This window comes from Phascolarctos cinereus, unplaced genomic scaffold (assembly GCF_003287225.1).
Source record: "Phascolarctos cinereus isolate Bilbo 61053 unplaced genomic scaffold, phaCin_HiC Scaffold_1;HRSCAF=81, whole genome shotgun sequence".
Taxonomy (NCBI): domain Eukaryota; kingdom Metazoa; phylum Chordata; class Mammalia; order Diprotodontia; family Phascolarctidae; genus Phascolarctos; species Phascolarctos cinereus.
In genome coordinates this window covers 214,415,564-214,436,001 of record NW_027555514.1, presented here as the reverse complement: position 1 = coordinate 214,436,001, position 20,438 = coordinate 214,415,564, and the positions used below count along the sequence as shown (strand labels likewise).

At 43.8% G+C, this 20,438-nt stretch overlaps 1 long non-coding RNA gene across 1 annotated transcript; it reads right to left on the bottom strand.

Moving 5' to 3' along the window:
• Positions 1–7,233: 7,233 nt before the first annotated feature.
• On the bottom strand, positions 7,234–12,231 carry LOC110194121 (uncharacterized). The gene is made up of 2 exons (XR_002320634.2): positions 11,620–12,231; positions 7,234–11,483 (listed from the first exon to the last, which is right to left on the bottom strand). It is a non-coding gene; the product is annotated as an uncharacterized LOC110194121 (long non-coding RNA).
• Between the last annotated feature and the right edge of the window lie 8,207 nt (positions 12,232–20,438).

The following is a 20,438-nucleotide window of genomic DNA, read 5'->3' as shown; positions in this document are numbered from 1 at the left end:
TACACACAGCATTAACCCACAGATCGCAACCCCTCCCAGAAGAATCAGACACACAAATACCCCCACCCAGGGACTCTTTCTAGAAGGGCTCAGATACACAGATACTACTCAGAAGGTCCCAGATCCAGACCCCTCCCCATCCCTTCTCAAGGACAGCAAACTCAGAGCCTCCCCCAAAAGATTCAGACACGCAGACACCATCACCCCAGGGGCCTAGAGATACACAGACTGCTTCCCAAGGATTCCAAGGACCCCTTGTCTCTGCAACCAAAGGGATGTTTCTAGGAGCTAATCTGAAATAAAGTCTAAATAAACTCAGGAGGCACGTGGTTGGAGGGAAAGGAGGAGGATTTCACCACCTGCCCTCTCCTAGAACAGGAAAGGACACAGCAATGACTTTAGTCCCTGGACACCCAGCCCTATAGCTTGGCCTCCCAGGGTGTGGCCCTCAGGGAACATTAGAGCTTTAGCCTTGTCCATATAGGGAATCAAGGCACTCTAGAATTGGAAAGTACCTTCCAGGTCATCTAATCCAAACTTCTACCTTTAAAGAAGAGGAAATGAAGGCTCAGAGGTGTAACCCTGGTTAGTATTGGATTTGGAGTCATTCTGCCCAAATCAATTTACTAATCACCATATAGTAGGCGTTGTGCTAGGTCCTTTAGATACTCAGGAGATGAAGACAAAAGTGAAAATGTCCCTGCCCTCAAGGATCTTACATTCTGTGCCTATCCATACCTTCTCATCTTGCTCAACTCTCGTTGACCCACCATGCTCCAGTCAGTCCACCCAATGTGCTTCCTCTCATCCCAAATAAATATAAGAGAATGAAGGAGAGGAGCAATGTACTAGTACTAGTCCTTGGGGGGCAGGTCAGAAAAGGCCTCGTGCAGAAGATGGTGAGTGCAGAGGTGAGTCTTGAAGAAAATTAAGGATTTTAAGACATAAAAGTGAAGAGGAGGTATATTTCATGTATAAGGGACAGCCAATGCAAAGGCCCAGAGAGGAAAAATGGAGGAAGAGTACAAAGGGGTGTGGGCGGGTGTTTCTGTAGGGGGATACTATGCGCTAAGAATGGAAACATAGACTCCATCCAGGTGTTGAAGAAGAGAAAACAGAGGATTTTTTGCTCCTGAGGTTAATGGGAAGACATTTATCTTTTCCCCCAAATCTTCCCCATTTCATTCGAGAACACCATCATCCTTCCAATGACCTAATTTGACAGCCTTGGTGATCTCCTCAACTCAATTCTTCTGACCCCAAGTCTCCCATCAGTTAATAAATCTTTTGGATTCTACCTCCAAAGCATCTCCCTGTCCCCTTCTCTCTACCCACACAACCACTACCAATTCAGGACCTCATCACCTCTCTTCTTGACTATTGCAGTAATGTCCTCAGTGGCTTGCCAGCCTCAAATCTCTCACCATACCAATCCATCCTCTTCACAGCCACCAAAAAGATCTTCCTAAAGTGAAGTTCTGACCCCTACATAGCAAACTTCTCTCCACTACCTATTACCTCTAGGAGTAAATATATGATCCATGGCTTGCCATTCAAAAAGTTCTTCATGACATGGTCCCGTCTTACCTTTCCAACCTGTTTACATCATACACCCCTTCACAAACTCTGTGGTCCAGCCAAACCAGCCTTCTCACTCTTCCTCATGAACCTCTCTCCATTTCTTACCTCCATACCTTTGCACTGGCTGGTTCCCACACCTGGAATGCTCTCCTTCCTCACTTTGAAATCCCTAATTTTTTTCTTTGTTTTTCCTCTTTCTTTTCTTTCTTTTTTTCTCCTTTTTCTTTTCTTTTCTTTTTCTTTTTTTTTCTACAACAGGAGAGTTCAATATCCCTTTGTCAGCGTTGAATAAGTCTAAGAGAAAGCGAAACAGAAGATTCCTTCTAAGCCTTAGCTCAAGTTTCCTGAGCTCTTTCTCCTCCCCAACGTTACTTTGTATGTGCTTTACTTGTGTAACTCTGTGTGTCTATGTTGAATCTTTAGGGTAGGAACTGTTTCCATTTTATCTCTGTATTCCCCAATACCCGGTCAACTAGGTGTCAAAGTGGATACAGTGCTGGGCTTGGAATCAGCAGGACCTGAGTTCAAATCCAGCTTCAGACACTTACTAGCTGTATGGCCCTGGGCAAGTCACTTAACCTCTGTTTGCCTCAGTCACCTCATCTGTTAAATGAGCTGCAGAAGGAAATGACCAACCACTTCAGTATCTTTGCCAAGAAAACTCCAAATGGGATCACAAAGAAATCAGATGTGACTGAACAACAGTCCTCAGTACCTAGCACAGGGCCTGGTTAATTGAGGTTTGATTGATCCATCAATCGATTGGCTGGTTGGTTGACGGATCTAGAGGAGCAGGACCTGGAAAGGGGAGGCAGTGAAGGCTTTCTGAAGCAAGGGTCATATACATCTGTACATATGTGTGTATAAACATATATACTTACATAGCCACATGTGTGTATGTATGTACATATATATAAGTATATATATATACTGTGTGTGTCTATACATATACATGTGTATATATGTATGTTTCTGTGTATGTGTATATATATATACATATATACATAAATATTCATATATATACACACATATTCATATTCCCACCAAACTCCTTGAAGTTTGAGACTAGGTTATTTAATCTTTATATCTCCAGTGCCTAGCACAGAGTAATGACTTAATAATTGTTTGTGGAATTGGATGGGATTGCATTGAAGTATATTGCTAGATTTGGGGGGCCTGGCCTGGCACTGAGAAGAACTGGCCAGGGCCCTGTCCCCTGGCTGGGAGTGGGGCTCTTATTTTTTTTCTCCTTTGTTTATATTGCCCTGAGCTCACTGCCCACGACCCAGTGAGCTGCTATTAGCCCTCAGTAAGTGCAGGCTGTATGATCGATGACCTGGGAAGATAAACTCCTTGAATAGAGGAATCTGTCCCACTGAAAACAATCATTAGGTCCCCAATCTAGCCCTGGTGTTTGTTTGCTTTCTTGGCAGACCTGCCCTCAGATGGCAGATCAGAGAGGTGCTGAAGTCATCAGATTCCTACCAGCACCTGCCATGTTACACTCCCTCACAGATACCTTCATGACCACCTGTCCCTCCTGTCCTCCCCCACCCGAGGCCAGCTTTCTACACCTCCATTCCTCCCTAACTGCAGTGTCTGCCCAGGCCTCCACATCTGTCCTCCCATCCCTACTATCTGTACCTATACAAGCCACACCCTTACTGCCTTCCCTAGTGGATTACCACCACCCCCATGCCTATTCTTCTGGTATTTTCCAGCTGCACACATCCATTCCCCCACCTAATCTTCTATGCTGATCTTCATACCCAATGTATCCTTCTTCCTCCTACTAGCTTAGTCCTTAGTCCTCAGCATTGATCAACCCTCCCAAAGGTCGCATTGCTCCCCAGTTATCCTAGCCTCAACTCCCTGCATGGTCAAAGTTCTAAAGTCAGCTCTATTGCCCGACCAAAACCATCAGATATCTTCCACAGGAAGTTAAAGGAAATGAGAAAGAGGGTCATGGTCAGGCCCTAAGTTGAGACTTCCTGTTCCTGCTCTGAACCTCCCCAATCCCACCTGCTCATGTCACTTTCCTTCCCCCCACCCCCAGTCAGTAATGACTCACCCTCATAAACCCCACATGTCTTTGTTCATCACCACTTATGTCAGATTACAGTTATCCAAGTTGGCATCTTATTCCCCGGGTACACTATGAGCTCCATAAGGAACTATGCCTTAATCTATACTTTGCATCACGTCCCTCAACACCCAGGCACAGGGCTCCACATGCAACAGCGTCTTCACAAAGGTTTGTTGAGGGAAAGACACGGCGATCTGAGCTGACCTCAGATCCCCCTCCCAGCCAGTGCTCCACACTGCACCCCTCTCCCCTAGAGGAGAAAGCTGAGGCCTGCAGAGCTTTAGTGACTGTTCCAAGGTCACACAGCCAGCACTTAGCACAGTGCCTGGCAATGACAGCCAGTTGAGGTCACTAGCAGAGCCAAGATAAGTACTTGTCTCCTCAACCCTAGACTAGTGTCCTTTCCGTCACCTTGGATATAGTATGTTCTTGAATGAATAAATGAGTTTGTTGATCATTCGTTTAAGGCTCATCTCAGATCCCACCTCCTACATGAAGTCTTTCATGATTCTTTTACCCCTTAGCTCAAAGTGATCCGTCTCTTCTCAAATTTTCCTAAAACCATTGATTTAATCTCTCCGTTGTCCTATCACATTTTACTTGGCATTATATTTATGCATATGAGCGTATGTACATCACATACATCTCCCTGTAGACTGTAAACACCACACGCACACACACTTATATAAGGTGATTTTTGCTCAGCAAAAATCTTGTTGCACTGGATTGAATCAGAGACCGTCAGGATCGGAAGGGAAATTAGATGCCCTCTAGTCTAACTCACAGCTAAACAAGGGTCCCCAGTTAGTGGCCACTCACCCTTCTGCTTGAAGACATCCAGGTAAGAGGAACCAACAGAATGATGCCATGGGCCAAGTGCTAGATCGCAGACTAAAGAGTTCAAGCCCTAATTCTGCCTCTGGATCAGACCTTCCCCTCTGATATTTACTGCCTATGCAACCTCGGGCAAATCACTTACCCTTTCTATACCTCAGTCTTCTCACCTTTAAAATGAATTTCAGGGGCTAGACTTGAGGCAGCTACATGGTGAAGTAGGCTAGAGCTCTGAACCTAGTCAGAAGTCCTGAGTTCAAATCCAGCCTCAAACACTTACTAGCTGTGTGACCTTGAATAAGCTATTTAACCTCTGCCTCAGTTTCCTCAACTGTAAAAATGAGGATAATAATAGAAGCTTCCTCCCAAGATTGTTGTGAGAATCAAATGAGATTATTTATAAAGTGTTTACCACGGTGCCTGGCACATAGTAAATGCTATATAAATTATTATTATTCTAAGGTCCCTTCCAGTCTACAACAATGGTCCTGTGACCTCACAAAACAGTTCATCCCATCTGGAGATCACTCCAATTGTTGGCAAATTTTTCCCTACATCAAGACTAAATTAGCCTGGGTTTCCTCTATCCATTACTCCCAATTCTTTCTGCCAGTGCCACCCAGGATAAATCTAATCCCCTTTCCACATCTGAATACCTACCTACATCCAGCAATCATGCTTCCCTCTAAATTTTCTCTTCCAGGAAAACATTCCCAGTTTTTTTCAACCAGTTCTCTTCTGTCAAAATCTCCAGTCCCTACTCTCCAGCTTAAGTTGAATTGATAATGAAGATGATGATGATTTTATTTATTTATTATACAGCACTTTTAAAGTTTACAAAGTGCCTTTCATACATCAGTTCATTGCTCAGCATTGTACAGTGGGAAGTGTGCTGCATTTGGAATCCCATCCCAACTTTGTTACTGTGTGTTTGGGCAAGTCGCTTTCCCTCACTTCGTCTCAGTTTCCTCATTTGTAAAATGAGGCAATTGGACCAGATGACCTCTAAAGTACCTCCTAGCTCTATGATCCTCAAATGGCCTGAAGATCCTCACAACCAAGTAAGGCACGTACAATAGGTCTTTCTCTCCCCATTTTACAAATGAGGAAACTGAGGCTCAGCAGTCACAGACCTACGTGTTGGAAGGGACCTCAGAGGCCAACACTGACTTTACAGATGAAGAAACTGAGACCCAGAGAGGGGAAATGACTTGCCCAGGGTTTCACAGGAGTATATGCCAGATGGAAAGATCTGAATCCAGGTACTTTGACTTGCTACCTGTCTTGCTCATGACTGAATAGGTATTAAGTGTTGCAGTTGGGATTTGAAATGATTTCTCCTGACTAAAAGTACTGCAATATTTCCATTATACCAGTGGAATTTAATTGATTTTAATTTGATTTAAAGCTGTCTGCCTGGCTGGCTGACTGGATGGATGGATGGACGGACGGACGGACGGACGGATGGATGGATGGATGGATGGATGGATGGATGGATGGATGAGTGGAGGGACAGACAAGAGGATGGATAGGTGTGGCTCCAGGAGCAAAGGCTCTCAGCTCAATCTTGGAGCTGCCTCCTGGCTTCTACCAAGTTGTATCAACAGATAGCTGCAGTAGGACCTGGCAGAGAGATTGGCACCAGTCTTGGAGTCTAGGCTGGGTGTGAAGCTGAGGCTGAGAGTTTATCACTCTCCCTAGCTACAGAGAAGAGACAGCTCTAGATGTGGTTTCGGTCCATTATCAGGGCAGATAAAAGAAATGTCAGCTTGGTTGTTCCAGCATTATTCTTTGGCATCTACCCTACCACTCCCCTGGCCTCCTTTTGACAAATGACTGCACTTTCAAGCTTCCTTTGTCCCCCCTCCTGTGAAAGAAGCCAGGGATGAGGGGAAGGAGGGGCTGGGACTAGCACTGTTTTTTGTCATTCATTGTAGAAGGGAGAGGAGGTTAAGATGGGTCAGGCATTATTGGCTGATGTGAAAGCAGGAGATTTGATGAACTAGAATTCCAAGGCTAGATATGGGGGTAGTGTGAGGGAAACTGAGAAGGAGGAGGAGGAAGAAAAGGAAGAGACTGCTATCTAAGAGGCAAAGGTGTCCAGAGAGGGGATAATTGGGTGAGTTTCTTGTCCCCAGTAGAAGACCCAAGATCCAGCTCACATGTTACCTTCTACATGAAGCCTCCCCTGATGCCCTCAGCTAAAAATGATTACCTCCCTTCTTAAATTTTCCTAGATGACTTTAGCTAAATTTCTCCTTAGCTCCCATCACTCTCTACCTTGTATCATATTTGTCTGTGTACATTTCATATTTCCCTGGTAGACTGCAGTCTCCTTAAGGGGAGGGTTTATGTTAAAAGGATCATAGATTACAGACAGCTATATGCTATAGTGAATAGAGTCTGGGACTCTAGAGTCAGGAATATCTGAGTTGGAATCGTGACTCAAACACTAGCTGTGTGACCGTGTCACTTAACTCCTCTCAGTCTCAGTTTCCTTATCTGGAAAATGGGGATAATAATAGCACCTACTTCACAGGGTTATTTCAAATGAGATAATATATGTAAAGTGCTTTTTAAACCTTAAAGCACTGTAAAATTTACCAATTATAATTATTATCTAGTCCAATCCCTTCATATGACTGCTCAGAAAACTGAGACCAAGTTCACAAGAAAACTGAGTTCAAGTGACTTGCCTAATGTCACACAGATATTAAGTAGCAAAGCTAGGATTTCTTTTATTAATCAATTTATTTTGAATTATCAACAATCACTTGCACAAGCTTTTGAGTTTCAAATTTTTCTCCCCCTCCTTCCCCACCTCCCTCCCCAAGACGGTGTGCAATATGATATAGGCCATACATATACATTCCTATTAAACACATTTTCACATTAGTGATGTTGTAAGTAAGAATTAGAACCAATAGGAGGAACCACCAGAAAGAGGAAACAAAACACAACAGAAGGGAAAAAAATAGCAAATAGTATGCTTCAATCTGTATTCCAACTCCATAGTTCTTTCTTGGCTGTAGATGGCATTTTCCATCATGAGGCCTTTGGAGATGTCTTAGATCCTTGTATTGCTGAGAAGGGCTAAGTCTATCAACATTAGTCATCGCACAATGTGGCTGTTACTGGGTACAACGTTCTCCTGATTCTGCAGAGCTAGGATTTCAACCTAGGGTCTTTGATGCCAAAGTCTGTATCCTTTTTCCATACCATCTTACCCACCTCTAAAAATGTTGTTTTTCATCTTTGTAGGCCTGGTATTGGAAACAGTGCATGTAGGAGGCATTTTATTAAATTATACATTATTAATGCCTGTTGCATATTTAATTGAATTTTTGTCAATATTAACTGTTTCATACAATCTTTGGTGTTTCATTCTGCTGGGAAGGAGAAAAGAGAAGAGGATCAAGAAGGAAAGAGACCAGGACCTGCCCTTAGAGAACTCCCACACAGATGGATGGATGACACAGGCCACACGCCCAAGGAACAGACCAGCAAATCGGTGATATATGACAAGAATGTGGACTATGTATGGAAAAGTTGGAAGAAAGAAATAGAACTGGGTGGAGTCAGTCAGGGAAGGCTTCCTGGAGGAGGAGACTGGACAACAAGCAAGATTAGAAGGAAGGAAAACACCCCAGGAGGGTTCTAAGGTTGAAGAGCACCAGGCTGGTGCCTGCTGTGGCAGAGATCAGCTCAGTTCCACTATGGCTAATCTGAAAGCCCCCACTGGGGATCCTGAGAAATGAGGGGGCTGGTGCACAAGAGGTGGTGAATGAGGAGACAGGCCAAGAAGGACAACCTGAGAAGTGGGAAATAAGGAGAGCAGGTCCTGAGGCAGACTCCCGTGAGAAGCCAACATCATCTTTGGCCTGGCATTTCTTTCAGGAGAATCAAAACAAGAGGCTGGAAGTATTTCCCAGGGAAACAAAGAAGGTTCTAGCCACCTCCTCCGATTCTCCATTTCTTCTTCTCACCCTTGGCTCCCCATGGAACCAGAGACAGTGGTGCTGGAGTGGGAGGGAGAGAGGAAGCCAGCCAGCCACCCTGCCTCCAGTTTCCCCTTGTGAAATCCCTTTTCCTGTACCTCTCCACCCAGCAGCAGGCAGGGCACATGCCTGAAGTGCCATTGGCGTGAGCCCAGCATGCACATTCCAGAACCCGTGATGGCAGTGCCTAGACAGGGGCTCCTGGAGGAGTGGTGGAGCCAGGGCCTAGGAATGCCCAAGGCCTGCTCTCTGTGAACCTCCTAACTGGCCTCCATTTCTACATAATCTACTGCCCACAACCCAGTCTCCTGGGGACTGATACAACCTTTCCAAAAGGAGCTGGCTCAGGGTACCTTGCTCAGGTATCTTCTGTTCACACTGACAATTCAAGAGTTGACTAATGGGGGGGGGAGGGTAAGCATTTATTAAGCATCTACTGTGTGCCTGGCACTGTGCAGAGCACTCTGCATATGCTTTCTCAGCTTATTCTCACACCAAACCTATGAGGTGAGTACTTCCCACCTCCAAAACCTGGGATTTAGAGTTTAGGGGAGTAGCTGTGATCTATGAGGTATCACAAGAATAGGTAGGGGGTTTTAAATGTGACGACATTGGAAATGCCATCCTAGGTCAATCCTGTGGTCAAGCCAACCCAAGATTAGGTCTCCAACGAAGGAACTAAAAGGCAATATGGTCCACTGGAAAGAACATTGGATCGGAGTTGGGAGATCTGGGGCCTGTCCTGACTGTACAACACCGATTATGTAACCTAGAACAAGTTACCACATCTCTATGACCCTCAATTTTTTTCACCCAGAATATAAAAGGCTGGACTAAATGATTTCTAGAGTCCCCCTCATGCTCTAATCAAGGGTGGGAAACCTGTGGCCTCAAGGCCATATATGGCCCTCTAGGTCCACAAGTGTGGCCTATTGAATAGATTTTGTTGAAGGGCCACACTTGAGGACCTAGAGGGCCACATGTGTCCTCGAGGCCACAGGTTCCCCACCCTGATCCTATACATAGGACAGCACAGGGGATAGATTGTCCCACCCTTTACTGCCAATCTTAAATTTAAGGATGTACTCCTAACTTCTCATTTCCTCTTAATAACCCATGCTGGACTGGTCATCCAGGAATTTATCTCAACCCTTCTTGATCCTAGAAATATGTAAATAATAACTAACATCTATCTCACTAGTTCTTTAATGCTTACAAAGCTCTTTCCTCACTTGGACCCTAGGATGTGGATTTATAGCCACTTCACAGGGACGGAAACAGAGGCCCAGAAAGCAATGAAGTGACTTGCCTAGAGTCACCCAGCTAGTAAATACGCAAGCCAGGGCTTGAATTCAAGTCCTAGAGGGTCAGAAAGGGAAAGGAACCTGTGGGTCATCTGGCCCTACTTCCTCGATAAAGACTGCGTCCCCAAGAAGGAAAGTGACCTAACCAAAGTCACTTAGCCATTAAGGGACGTGTTCCCTGGCTGCCAGTCCCCTGATTCTCTCAACTATACTAGCTGCCTCCAAAATCTGTGTCCATCTTATCCTCTTCCCTGCCAGATTACTCATCTAGACTGAAGCATCAAGCAGGTCTTCCTCCATCCCAGGACTTCTCCTTTTCAGGCTAGAAAAAAACCAGGCATGACTGGGCCATACCACCCTAGGTAATGAAAGTTGTCCTTGTGTTTAAGATTCCAAAGTCTCCCTCAGCCATGACAGTCTTCTATCTCACACTTCCTCCCACTTGGGAAAGTCTATAACTAGCAACTTTATCCCATTTCCACTTATTCTAGCCTCCCCTTGGAGGAATGGAGAAGATCAGGCCTTCTGTGCTATGATCTTCAGAGGATTGTGACTCTTAATCCAACTCAATAATCTCCAACCCAACTCCTTCTATCCCTGGTCCTTAATGCCCTACCCCTTGCATAGTACAATAGAAAGAGGACTGGACTTGGTGTGTACAGATCTGATTTTGAACCCCAGCCTTCATGTTTAATAGTTGTGTGAATGTAAGCAAGACCCTTACATTTCCTGAGCCTCAATTTCTCCATATATATGTGGTACTCTCTTGGGCTCAATTCCACATCTTAAATTGGTACTGGCAGATTGGGTCCCCAGAGGTGTAACTTGCTACCTCAGGTTCTAGTCAGGTTCTGTGAGTGGCTATTCTCCTAACATTAGCAAGCCCCCACCAGTGTACTTCTCATTAATAATCAGCCAGTAGACTCATACAAATGACATGACAAGATTAGTAGTTACAAAACATTCCTCCCCAGAACCTGGGGTACATTGTCTCACACATACATTCAGATACCATGGAGGAGAGTGGACTTAACCATAAATTAAAATGGCATGACATATGGGTGACACAGATTGACCAACTCTGGAACTTGAGGGCTTTGATGCAACTTCTCCAGAGTCCTCATGAAGTTCACTGTACGGCATGGTATAGGTGATGGTTGATTTGCTCTGATGATTAGCTAGTTCCTTGAAGGGCACAGCATCTCAGCTGGGTGAACAGATCAGCTGAGCTTTCTCCACATAGGGCACAGCATTTCTCCTGGATAAGTCATTACACTCCTAGGATACACTGAGAGGGTTGATCAGCTCCTCACCCAGAACAGTTCCTCATTCACCACTGAGATGGTTCTTCAGAAGATGCAACCTCTCTGTGGAAGGGTCGATTCACTGGACTTCCTAAACCACTTTTAAATAGGCGTCTGCCACCTCCATCATATCCAGCTTCTGGTTTCACTGGGTATTATAGTACTCTTTTTTCAGCGGAGTACGACTATAATCTTTGAAAAATGAAGAAATCTTTAGTCTTCTCTTTGACTCTCTCAGGGCCTTAGGTAAGAGGTTTGTCAACTCCCAGGCAAAGGTGGGAGAGGTATAGCCTGTCCCGTTTAGCAATTCTTCCTGGTTCAGAGTAGGGTTCCAACCTCACTTATGGGTTACATTTCCCAGATTCCTGTAGGGGTCCTATGCAAACCAAATGGTTAGTGACAATCTGTCCTGAGGCAAGTTTATTGTCAGCTGGACTTTTCATCTGCAATTAAGCTATCCAAAGCCTCTGACCCCTTCCAAGATTTTTTACTTATATCCAAAGTGACCTTACCTTTACATTTTATCTTCATTGTTTTCACCTCTTCAGAACCTTCAACATTGCTGAAGTCGAAACAGGTCACTCTCTTGCACCTAAAATGGGAGCAACAATATTTGCCCCAATGTCTTAAAGGGCTGTTCTGAAGAAACTGAAAGACACCACACATATAGAAGCTATTGGTATTAACATCAGTTCCAACCCTTAGGCTTCCATGTCTACCTGGCACTTATACTCCCCACCACCACTATCCTTGGGAAGTTTTCTTTAGCCATTGAAAATTGGCCCTGATCCTCCCATTCTTGACATTTGGTTATTAAAAGCAAACAAACCCCTACACCTGGAATTTAACCTTCTTACCTGTGGGCTCCTCCAATACCTTGGCCTATGAGCCTTTGGAAATGTTCCTCACCAAGCTCAACTGATTTTCAAAAGAGAATCTCTTCTATTTAGAAAGTTCTCATGCATTGGATTACCCTATCCCCATCAATTAGCTCATCCCCAGATCATCAGTGACCACAGTCTCAATGTATCCCTACTACGTGCTTTGAAGGAAAAAAAAGACATAATCCCTGCTCTCTAGGAAGTTTCCAGTCTAATCATTCTATGGAATGTAAGCTCCTTAAGGACTATTTCATTCTTTCATCTTTATATGCCTTCACAATGCCTGAAACAGAGCGGGTGCTAAACAAAAGATCTGAAATTTGAATTTGTTGGCTTATAGGGAGCTAACTCTGATAATTATAAGAATTATTCAGACAGGAACGCTGGGGCTTGGGGCAGGAGGGAAGGTAAAGATTAAGTGAGATTAATCTGCAAAGGCTTCCTGCAGATGGTCCTTGGGTTTCCCTATCAACTAATGCAGGAGTTCTTAACCCTTCTTTATGTCCTGGACTTCTTTGGCAATCTGATGAAGCCTAAGGAGCCTTTCTCAGAATCACATTTGTTGTTGTCATCATCGTTGTTGTTGTTTTAATTTGTAATTGAAGAAAAGGCTGATTTCAGTTAGAGGTCAATGGAAATAAAGAATGTAATTTTTTCCCCAGTTTTCTGTGGTCCTCTGAAATCTAACCATGACCCTCACAGTTAAGAAGTCCTGATTTAATTAATCAAAGCCAAACTCTTCTCTCCCTCCACTTCTGGAACCTTCATCTCACCCCATGGGCTCCTTTTCTTTCCCATCACACACCCAACTGACAGTCTCCACACACTTCAGTTCCTTCTCATCCTGGAAACTCATCCTAAGCTATGTGCTACCCATTCATCACACAAATATTTACTGAGTGCCTACTGTGTGCAAGATAGTGGTTTTGCTTTTATGAATTAGGCCTTTACCCAGCTGAAGAAGCAAGGTAAGGAGGAGAAGCTGAAACTATGACATAATGAAATGCCTTTCCCATCCACCCCTCAACCTTGATGGTTGAACTGAGCCACCCTCTCCACCTCCAGACTCTGTCAAGCTGTGAGGCTCCTGTCTGTCATATCCAGGTGGCCATGACTGAGAGAAAGAGGAAGTTAAAAAAAAAATAGACAGACCTAGAGATAGAGACCTAGAGGCAGAAAGAGGAGGGGTGTGGAAGATAGGAAGAAAAGGAGAAGAAGGGGAAGGAGAAGGAGAAAAAGCAAGAGGAGGGGATGAGAAGAGGGAGAAAGAGGAGGAGGAGATTGAGGAGATATACAGAGGGGGAGAGAGAGAAAGAAAGAGAGGAGAGAGAGAGAGAGAGAGAGAGAGAGAGAGAGAGAGAGAAAATGGGAATCAGGAGACCTGAGTTCTAATCCTAGATCTTCCCCTAATCTTAGACAAATAGCTTCATCTTATCTGTAAAACAAGAGAATTGGATTAGATGACTGATAAACTGCTTTCTAATTCTACACACTGAACAGGTTTTGACAATGGCCAGTAGTATGCCTTACTTATACTGGAGGCATATCTCTTCCCAGACCATAAATTCTATGAAGGCAGGAACAATCTTAGTCCTCTTTGTCTCTGTTTCACACACACACACACACACACACACACACACACACACACACACACACACACACACAGTGCTCAGCACTCTAGTGGGTACCTAGGAAGGACCATGCCTGATCTAAACTTTATATTAAGAGCCTAGCACAGTGCTCTGTACTTCGCAGTCCCTTAATAAATATTTGCTGTACAACATTGTATGATGATCAGCTATGAATGACTTAGGTATTCCTGGCTATAGGACTCATGATAGAAAATGCTATTCATATCCAGAGAAAGATCTGAATGCAGATCGAAGCATACAATTTTCATTCTGTTTTTTTCATGGTTTTTTTTTCTTTTGGTCTGTTTCTTCTTCCACAGCATGACTATAATAGAAATATGTTTTACATGATTACACATATATAACCTATATCAAATTACTTACCATCTTAGGGAGGAGGGAGGTGAGAGAGGGAGGGAGAAAATATGGAACTCAAAATTTTTAAATGAATGTTAAAATTTGTCTTTATGTGTAATTGGAAAAAATAAAATACTATGATAAATGAAAAAAATAAATGCAGTATTACGTTGTAGCTGTAACATTCAATTCAATTAATTCAACAAACACTTATTAAGCCCTCTGCGGGGGCAACAAAGATAAAATCAAAGTAGTTCTTGTCTCCAAGGTACTCATGTCCCATTGGAAGGGTTGGACTCTAAGATTCCTTTAAAAAGAGCATAAGCTCCTTGAGGGCAGCAATTACAATTATCTCTTCCACATTGTGACTTTCCCCACTGGGTTCTGATATATCAGGGGTCAGCATGAAAAATTAAATGGGAATCTGGGAGTTTTGTGGAAGCCACAGACAACACAGAGCCTATGACCAAATATTTAAATTTTACAATAAGGTACTGTACACACCCCATAAAAGAAAAAGAAAAAATGCAGACCTCTTCTCTGGTACAAAGGGAGGGCAAAAATATTTTATGTGCATTTTCCAAATCACAGAAATGTGCCCCTAACCCCTACAATGTGAAAGGGGTTGGGCTTTGTGTGGATATCCTTGGTTGCTAGGCTGCTCAGTGTTAGAGAGAGCCAGCCTGGGAGGCAAAAAGACCCAAGTTTTAGTCCTGGCTTTGTGTGGCCCTGGGCAAGTTGCTTAACTTCTCAGTGCTCTAGACGACTCTAAGACACTTAACTTTGCTGAGTGTGTGCCTACCTGCAATGGTGCAGGAAGTTTCTTCATCTGGGAGTTCCCTGTACTAATTAAATTAGAAATCTAGTCCCCACTTTGTATCCCCAGTGCCTCCCAAAGAACCTCGAGCATAATAATGTGTGTTGGACTGAAATTCCATCCCTAGCATTCTTATATGATTGTATGGGGGGAGGAGAGGGAATGAGGACTCGTGATTTGGTAGGCTTTTGTTTATTTTGGGCTTTTTCCTCCTGCTGTTCCTGTTTGGCAGCCGGAGCAGGCCAGTACAACACCTTCCTCAGTGGCACCCAATGGAGACTCCACCAAGCCCGAAGAGAAAGCCACAAAGGCTGGACTCCGATGTCAATTCCATGAGGCCCAGAGTCACGGCCCAGGGCTTCCCCTCTGAGCCAAAGCCAGGGACAGAGCCTGTCCCACAGCTGAAGACGGGGGCCTTGGGAACAGAAGCATGCCAGCAAGCAACCAGGGAGAGAGAATGATGGGAGTCAGGCAGAGTAACTAATGGAAATCAGATATCAGATAGAACACAAGAACTCACATAAGATGGAACTGAAAAGAGGCAAATGGAAGTCCTATCCTTAAGTTTAAAAAAAATCAGCTTTACAAGTATGAAATAAAGACTAAACAGTCTTTTCATGAAAAAGATACGAAACTGGGGCAACTAGGTGGTGCAGTGGATAGAGCACCAGCCTTGAAGTCAAGGGGACCTGAGTTCAAATCCAGCCTCAGACCAAATACTTGACACTAGCTGTGTGACCCTGGACAAGTCACTTAACCCCAATTGCTTAAAAAAAAATTTTTTTAATTTAAAAAGATATGAAACTTACAATGGATTACAAACTCATGAATAAATGAAAAAGCATTTAAGTGCTTACTATGTGCCAAGCTTGGCAGTGCAATGGATAGAGTACTGGGCGAGCAGTCAGGGAGACCTGAATTCAAATCTAGCCTCAGACACTTAGTAGTTGTGTGACCCCAGGCAAGTCACTTAACTTCTATTGGCCTCAGTTCCCTCAACTACAGAAAGAGGATGATAATAGCACCTACCTGGGTTGTTGTGAGGATCTGAGGATCAAATGAGATAATATCTATAAAGCGCTCAAAACAGTGCACATAGTAGGTGCTTAATAAACTCCTGTTTCCTTCTCCCTCCCACCATGCCAAGCACTATGGATACAAATGCAAAAGCAAGACAATTCCTTCCCTCAAGGAGCTTACATTCAAAAAGATGGAGACAAAACATACGGGGAAATGGTAGTCGAGGAAGAGTGTTTTGGTTTGGAAAGTCATAGGGATGCTAAGTGGAGCCATAAGAGTTGATTGACATACTCTTTCCCGTAGTTTTTTGGTTTGTTTGTTTTTTAAGTTTTTGTTTTGTCTTGTTTTAGCTAGGCAATGGGGTTAAGTGACTTGCCCAGGGTCACACAGCTAGTGTCAAGCGTCTGAGGTCAGATCTGAACTCAGGTCCTGCTGACTTCAGGGCCGGTGCTCTATCTACTGCACCATCTAGCTGTCCCCTCTTTTGAGTAGTAATGGCAATATTGATCTGATTACAGCTGGGGTGGGGATAAAAGAACCCACCCCCATGCCCATTGACACAAACAAAGGGAAAGAAGCTAGCTAACGTGAAATTCAACAGTACAACATGGCAGAGAAATGAGCTTACATGATCTTGGGCAGCATTAAGAGAAGCTTGGTGTCAGCACGTGAGAGGCAATCATTCTATCAAGGGGATGGGCGCAAGAAAGGAGCACACGGGACAGTCTCTCTCCATGTGAGAGATCACGGAGCCTCCTTCCTAAAGAGTTGAGATAGTGTGTTAGGGGAAGAGCGTTGGAGAGACTATGGTTGTGATCTCCTAACCATGTGGGGCAGGGGAGGTTCTTTGATTGGCTGTAAAAGTATTCAAAAAGGCTGGTCAGCCTCAACTTTCCCCTTCAGCTACATTCTGGTGATACATCTTCTTCACTCACAGGGTTGGGTGAGAAGCATCACCACAAGGAGGGAAGTCATCAGACCTTCTTCCCTTGTCATCATGGTTGTTGTTGTTGTTATTTGTCTTTCCTTCTCCGACAGGATCAAAGACGATCATTTGGGTCTATTGATCCAATGATAAAGGAAAGGCACCAGAATTAATGAGGATCAGGGAAGGTTTTCTGTAGAAGGTGGGATTTTAGTTCAATCAATAATAAACATTCATCAAGCACCTACTACGTGCCAGAGAAGAGGTCTGAATTTTTTCTTTTTCTTTTATGGGACGTGTACAGTACCATATTGTAATGTAAAAATACAACCATCAGGTGGGGTAAAGTCTTGACTTGCAAGTGAATCGGATTTAAGTGAGGCAAGGCTATGAAAAGTCATCATCCTCACTCTCTCCTCCAGAGTAATAGGAATCCAGTAGCAAAATATAGATCAGGACAACTGGCAATAGCCCCAGATGCAGAGGGATAGACTGGCCTTTTTAAGCTAAGGTCTTGTCTGAGGCACTGTGAAAGGGCTTTGACCCCTACATTTGTACTTTAAGTGAAAGATTTAGGAACCTCTAACTGTGAGTTCAAAAGGTCAGGAAGTCATTCTGGTACCTAGCATCGCAGAGTCTGGGGTCGAGTGCCAGCATAGCATCAATGTCTCAAGGAGCAAAAAGTGACCTTGGGATTTGACCTTCAGGATCCCAGCCCTGCGGTCGCCTAAAACAAGGACTCATCCGTCTGAGAAGAACTTGGTGGGATCAGTGCTATGTAAGAACTAAACTAAGTTTGGGGCCTACTCCTCCCAGAGGAGGTATTAGGAGGGGGGAAGTTTGTACTTTATTCTTGCTATATCTTTAAATAAATAACCCTTTGTAAAAGTTAACTGATGTTAAGTGCTTAAAATATCACTGGGGCACTAGCCAATGGCACCTAACATAGCACAGTCTTTGGGGGCTCCAGCCAGTGGTAGTAGGAAAGAGATACCTCAACTTTTCAGGGTACCCAAGAGCAGAGATGCCAACATAAAACCTGCCCACGTGGCCCACAACACTCCCAACTGCTACCGGAACCAGATTAAAATGTCATTGGGAAATATTTTTTTTAAATGAATTAAAGTACGACAAGACAGATAACATCACATTTTAAAACTAAGTCAATATGTGGCTCAGAGACAATTAGGTAACTCAATGCAGTTCCAACCTGCTTTGTTTGCCCTGCCAACCTTCTGGTGTCTGATCACAACCACAGTCATGTGTTCAGTACTGGGCATCACATTTTTGGGAAAACATGGACGAGATGGAAAGTGTCCAGAGGGAGATAATCCAGGCCTTAAAGGACTTAAACCAGGCTCTGTTGAAGGAGATGGGAAGAAAAAAGGGAAAAAAAGACTTAGGGAAAATATACAACAGCTGTCTCCCAAGTATTTGAAGGGCTAGCAGTCAGTCAGTCAATGATAATTTTTTCAAGTGTCTATTATGTGCCAGGCACTTTGCTAAGTGATGAGGATACAAAGAAAGGCAAAAGACGGTACCTGTCCTCAAAGAGCTTATAATCTAATGAAGATTGTAACATGCAAACAAATACACACACACTTACGCTATATACAGGAGGATAAAATAGAAATAAACAACAGAGGGAAGGCACCAGAATTAATGGGGGTCAGGGAAGGCTTTCTGTAGAAGGTGAGATTTTAGTTCAATCAATCAATAAATATTTATTAAGTTCCTACTACATGCCAGGCAGTGTGCCAAGTGCTGAGGATACAAAAAAAAAAAGGCAAAAGATAGTCCCTGCCCTTAAGGAGCTTACAATCTAAAGGGGGAGACAACATGCAAATAAATATATACAAAGCAAGCTATACATAAAGGAAATAACTAACACTAGATACAGGATAAGTAGGAAACAGGGAAGGAAACTAAGGAAATTAAGAGAGGCTGGGGAAGGCTACCTGTAAAAGGTGGGATTTTAGTTGGGACTTAAAGGAAGCCAAGGGGGTCAGTAGTTGCAGCAGAGGAGGAAGAGTATTCCAAGCATAAAGGACAGTCAGAGAAAATGCCCAGAGCTGAGAGATGGAGTATCTTCTTCATAAAATGGTCACTGTTGCTAGACTGAAGAGAAACCACAGGGAAGTAAGGTATAAGAAGATTGGAAAGGAAGGAGGGGGCTAGATTATGAAGGGTTTTGAATGCCAAACAGAGCATTTTGTATCTGATCTTGGAGGTGATGTGGAGCCACTGAAGTTTATTGACAGACATGGTCATACCTGAGCTCTAGGAAGATTACTTTAGTGGCTGAATGGAAGATAGATCGGAATGGGGAGAGATGTGAGGTAGGCAGATCCACCAGCAGGTTATTGTAGTAATCAAGGCACAAGGTGATGAGGGCCTGCACCAGAGTGGTAGCAGTGTCAGAGAACATATTGGAGAGGTGTTGCAAATGTGAAATCAACAGGCTTTGGCAACAGCTTGGATAAAGGGGTAGGGAAGGGTGGGAAAGAGAGAGAGAGAGAGAAAGACAGAGGAATCCAGGATGGCTCTCAAGTTGTGAGTCTGAGGGACTGGGAGGATAGTGTTGTCCTCAACAGTAACAGAGAAAGTAGGAGGTAGGGAGGGCTTGGTGAGAAATATAATAAGTTTTGTTTTGGACATGCTGAATATAAGATATCTACTGGATATCCAGTTCATGATATCTTAAAGGCAGTTGGAGATATGAGATTGGAGGTCAGCAGAGAGATTGGGGCAGGAGGGGTAGAATTGTCAACATAGAGGTGGTAATTAAATCTATGAGAGCTGATGAGATTCCCCAGGACAGGACCCTAAGGGACACTTAACAGCGTGTGATCTGGAGAAGGATTCAGCAAAGGAGACAGAGAAGAGGCTGTCAGGTAGGTAAGAGGAGAACCAGGAGAAAGTGGTGTCCTGAAAACCTAGAGAGAAGAGATTATTGTGGGGAAAAAAAGTGATCAACAGTGTCAAAGGCTGCAGAGAAGACAAGAAGGATGAGGACTGGGAAAACACCATTGGATTTAGCAACTAAGAGATCATTGGTAACTTTGGAGAGAGCAGTTTCAGTGGAGTGATAAGGTCAGAAGTCAGATTATAAGGGGTTGAGAAGACTATGAGAGGAGAGAAAGTAGAGGCACTCGTTATAAAAAGCCTTTCTGAAGAGTTTAGCTACAAAAGGTAGAAAAGAGATAGGTGATAATAAGTGGGGATAAAAGGGTCAAGTGAGGGTATTTTTTTCAGGATGAGAGGCAAAGGCACATCTGCAGGCAGTGAGAAATGAACCAGTGGTGAGGGAGAGATTGAAAACAAGTGGAAAAAACTGGGATGACAGAGTGAGGGAATCTGTTGGAAGAGACAGGATGGAATGGGATCACTTGAACAAGTAGTGGGGTTAGTCTTGGTAAGGAGCAAGGCCACTTCATCATGTGACACAGAGGTGAAGGAGAAGATAATGGCAGAAGGTACCTGAGTGATAAATGAGGAAGAGGGGAGAAGAGGGAGTTCACGGCAAGTAGCCTCATTTTTTTCCTATAAAGAATGAGACAAAGTTCTCAGCTACAGAATGGAGAGATGGTGAGCTATAGGAAGTGAGAGAGTAAAGGAGACAGAGTGGGAGGCTGAAGCTGGGCTGGATGTAATCTGCAATATGATAAGGAGGCTAGAGATTCAAGGGAGGACTGTGTAG